Source organism: Columba livia, chromosome 6 (genome assembly GCF_036013475.1).
Source record: "Columba livia isolate bColLiv1 breed racing homer chromosome 6, bColLiv1.pat.W.v2, whole genome shotgun sequence".
In the NCBI taxonomy this organism is placed as follows: Eukaryota; Metazoa; Chordata; class Aves; order Columbiformes; family Columbidae; genus Columba; species Columba livia.
Window position 1 is genome coordinate 24,636,833 of NC_088607.1, and position 4,987 is coordinate 24,641,819.

The 4,987-nt window shown below is 35.4% G+C and overlaps 1 protein-coding gene across 18 annotated transcripts in view; it reads left to right on the plus strand.

Moving 5' to 3' along the window:
• Positions 1 to 4,987, plus strand: part of LRMDA (leucine rich melanocyte differentiation associated) — a 702,006-nt gene that overhangs the window by 640,375 nt on the left and 56,644 nt on the right. The window lies entirely within an intron of this gene.

Genomic DNA, 4,987 nt, shown 5'->3' on the forward strand with positions numbered 1-4,987 from the left:
CTCGGACAAGAAGACTTAACTTTATAGTCTTTTCTACCTGTCATAAATTGAAAATAGTGTTGTGTTATTATTATTCATCTCTGCTTTGTAAAGAAATATTAAAACCAAAGAAGCAAAGGATTTTCCATTAGCCAGAAAGAAAACCTGACATTGCTTACTGTTCTGTAGCTACTGACAGATGACTACCTTGACAAAGAATTATATTAATAAATGTCTTCAACTAGGAAACTCTGAGACAGCACACTGAAAGGACCTGTAGGAAGGGGGGAGATGAGCCAGAATTATCATCCAGAATTCAGAATAGGAAAGAGAGGCCTAAAATGACCTGACATACCTCTCAAAGGGAAACTGTATCACTCAAGGGCTGACGCTTCAGCCTCTGTGTCACTCACTCTCCTGCGCTCCACCTGCCTGGGTTACAGACAGGGCTTTTCACAGAACCAGTCAGAGCATGACAAACATTCGTTTACTGTAGGTAGCTAATGGGTCTGATGTCTCATGGACTATTTCGATTCGTGTGTTTCAACTAAGTCGTTGTGCATTCAGATGAATGTCTGTGTAGACTGCTGTCATTCAGGATTTTAAAGGAAACTACCTTTTTTTGACATTTTGTTTCGGTAGCAAAAGAGCACAGGTTTTTTTGGGACCTATTTTCAGCAGCCTAAGGCTAGGAAGCTCTATTTTTCAACAAGGTTGTTTACTGGAAAGAAAAGGCTACATGATCTTGGTGACAACTTGAAGACCGTTGCCTCAATAACTAGTGATGGGACTCTATTACAAACAGGGCAATTCAAGCAAGAAGCAGCTTTTTATTTATTTATTTGTTTGTTTTAAACTGTGATAGCAAGCTTGGAAAAGCAGGATGGCACTAGAGATGAATAAAATGTGTTAAAAGAATCGTCCAGTCTTGTGTACTACACTCTCATGTTATGAACTGGGTTTGAGTGCAAGACATGTAATCTGTGATTAATGCTAAATGACTCCTAATGAGTTCTAGTCCTGCTTTTGCTGTTGAGACATATGTCCTAGTCTCTCTGAGCCTTTTTTTTTCTCTTTTAAGTGAAGTTAAAAGCCTCATATGAGAGACCTGAAATGAACTTTTCTTTATTAAACATGTATGAAATACCTGAGAGGTGGTTCTGGAAAATGAGACGCCATTCTATTGCTGTGGCTGTAAAGCAAACAATAGTTTCAGGAGTTGCTAAAAGGTATTTAGAGATTTCTATTATCTAGTTCAGGTTCATCACAAATATTGACTAAACCTGCATATTAACATCAACTTTTATTAGTTTTTACCTAAATAAAATCCTAGCATCCAATAAAAATTTGGACATTTGGGAGATCTATTTTATTATTTAGCATTTATTCCTAATTAGTCTTGGCTGATAGAATAGCATCCTTAGCCAAAGAAGACAGTCCTTTATAAAATGCTTTTTGTAATAGCGGAGTCAAGAGTTAATGCTATCATTTTATCTATTTCAGAGCACTGATTACTTCAGCAGCTTAGGGAGAGATTTGTCTGACCCAGGGCTTCCATGGCTTTCAATGTTTCTGTGCTTAAGAAAAATGTTGATTTAGTGATTATGACCTTGTATACACTTTTTGGGAAATTACAACCAAGATGATTAGTAGTAGTGGCTTTCATACAGGAAGAATGATATGGTCCTCACAGTTATTGATATTTCTGTTTGGTTATATGAATCTTTCTGATTCTTGTGCTGTTGATGCCTTTCTCAACTCCTTTGTTCTCATTCTGTTTTGAAGACACTTTAGTCTGATGACCATGCTGCCTGCCGTTACTTCAACACTTTTATATATATATATATATATGTATATATATATATATTCGTTTGTTTTCCTTTTCTGAAACTTTGCTCCTGGTGCCCCACTGGAAACTGTCTTTAATCTTTCATGATCAGTGGTCATCCAGCTTCAGAGATGAGCAAAACAGTGGTGTCAACTCAGTAACAGCACTGTGTTAGTCCAGTTATTTGTTTTTTTTTTTAAAAAACCCCTAATATTTGAATTCCTTATCAAAGAGAAAAATAACAATGTGTTTAAATTGTATATATCATGCATGTATAATAATGAGAATTCTCGAAAATTCTTGTGAATTGCTAAATTACTGTGTGTGTCAGATGAAGCAGAAGTGGTTTTAAAAGACATCACTGTTCAACCCATGGTACAACCCATCTACTTTCACCATAGTATTGCTGTGACTTTAGTCTGGTCTAAATGATATTATTTCATCATTTACCTTTAGCAGTAGGTTACTGTTTCTTGTGCGTGCTACTGTAGCATTACAAAGACTTGCAAATTAGTTTGTCCATGGCATCAGTATCATCATGTCTATATCATCTATATCATATCTATAAAGATATCTAAGTTCAAGCTCTGTAGTAGCATTAACAACACTACAGGAAATGAAAAGTGCTATCAAACTGAAAATACAGAGCAGCATAATAGGAGTTGGCAAAACAGAATAATTACCTGAAATCTGATTTTGACACAATTTCAAAATTAAGAGATCTTTAACCCTGAGACCCTGAAATCAGCCTTGAGACTTTTAAAACAAAATTATACTCTCTCCCACCCACCCAAAAAGCCTCTTTTGTGGGGTTCTTTCCTTTAGGTTTCTTTCTTAAATTGTAATATAAATCCAGGTCTGTTACCAATTTTTTGTTAAGAAGTGCAAAGGCTAAAAGCTTACACAGACACTTCAGAAAAAATTATGTCTTGATTCTAGCGTCTGGAGGTTAAAGACTTGGAAAAACGTAGGATTTACAGTGCTATTGTTTCAGATATACACCCATTTTACTGACACAGAAACATTGATGTGTGGGTTCAACATTTTATGGAATCTTCTTATTCAAATATCAGGCAAAAAAAAAGTAACATGCCTTTCTTTTTCGTGTAAATGAAGAAGTGTTGGTTGGTTGGTTGGGTTTTGTTTTGTTTTTTTCCTCCACAGTAATGTAAGCTTAAATTAGTGCATATGAATAAGGTTAAGCTTTTAGAAATCATAGCAATATAGCTGGAATTCTGAAGTTCAGAGTTTAAAATAGTGATATCACAGTGGTTAGTTTTGTGTTTAATATATCTGAAATTTCTTAAGCACCTTAGTTTCACAGGAAACTAAAATCCTGTCAACTTCCAATAAGACTTAGCATGTATAGTGCATTGGAAAATGGGACCAATGAAAAATGCTATGATAGTCTTAAACATTTTTTCCCTCGTGTCCTGCTGTGGATTTGATGAGGTTTATTTAATTTGTGCATATATAGTAACTGGTATTTTAGGATACACAAATGGAAGAGTAAAGCAAGCTTACTGGAGATTACTGATCTTGTGTCACTGACCTTCAGTATAACATTGAAAAAATGCTTGCCGGGATCAGGAATTCTACACTGCAGTTGCTTGTGCAAGTATGTTAGGAGATTTTGATATTCCTACCAGCCACTGAGGCTCAGATAGACAAGCTCTTCTTAACGCTATCGAATACTGGAAGATTACCTGGCTGCTGACGATCATTTTAGGTTATGGCAGGAGGAGATTAGCTCAAATTTATAACAGCTCACATTTTCCATTTTTTCTCGGTTCTCAGAGTGGCATGGAAATTATATTTGTGAATCCTTGGGGACTCTCACATTGGTGTCAGTGTTCAGATTTTACCAGATACATCTAAATGTGGACATAAAATGTAATGGAAAGAAATTGAAAAAAATATCTGTTTCTTGATTCTTTATTACTGAAGAGTTAAGAAAGCAATTCCTCAGGCTATTACACAAAACTTAAACTGGGAATAAATGTTAGGGTGGAATCAGATTGCTTAAGATTCTTTTGCCATGTATCTCTTTAAAAAAATCATATCATAAATATAACAGGCACATGTACTTTGACCATTTATTGGAAAGGTTGTAAAATTTGGGTAAAATGTTTATCATAAGACCAATTTTACAGCAAAAGCTAAGTGTATTGCACACATATGGTGCAAGATAATCTTTCATGACCCAATATTAGCAACTGGTCAGCAAAATATATTGAAAAAATTAAAAAATTAGAAACTAAGAAACAGTCATTTAAAATTGGTTGTATACTGGAATAGGCTGAATTAAACAAATAAGTTGCATGAAGTTATTACTGTGATACACTATATATAAAATCTGTATTCAAGTGGAGCTGGTTACCCTCCTTGGAAAATACTATGTAAGTGGTACAGAATATCAGTACATGTCTAATACAGAACAAGTCAGGTACTTTCTCTGGCATTCTCATGGTAAATCTCCATGGATGCTTATATTGTAAAGAACCTAGATAATGCTGCTGTCAATGAAGTGAAGTGACAAAAACCACTTCAGTTGTTCAAAGTGAAGATTTACTTAAACTTAATTCTTCCAATATTTGGAATTGCTTGAAATGGAGAACTTGGTTTTTGCAAATACTCTTGTTCTTTTTGTTGAGTTCATATGAACATGCTCACCCCTGAATTTTGGAAAGTTTGTCTTCAGATGCTAATGTCATGGCTTCGATTCTTAGAAATTTTAGCATATATCTGAAACTCTAAGAGAGCTTTTATCATTCTTAAAACTATAATTGGAACTTATATTGAATTCAGTTTGATATCATAGAATATCAGGTTGGAAGGGACCTCAAGGATTGCCTGGTCCAAACTTTCTTGGCAAAAGCACTGTCTAAACAAGATGGCCTGGTACCCTGTCCAGCTCAATCTTAAAAGTGTCCAATGTTGGAGAATCCACCACTTCCCTGGGGAGACAATGGCTGGTTATTCTCATAATGAAAAAATTTTCTCTTGTGTCTGTTGCATCAAGAAGGTTAATTTAGCAGAAGCTAAACTCCGTTGTGTTCCAGCTTGTCCTCAGTATTTCACTGGGAGGCTGGGTGCAGCAGAGCTTAACTTCTGGGTGAAGAACTTTTTCCTAATGTCTAACCTAAACCTCCCTGGCACATTTTCCTGTCATTCCCTCAG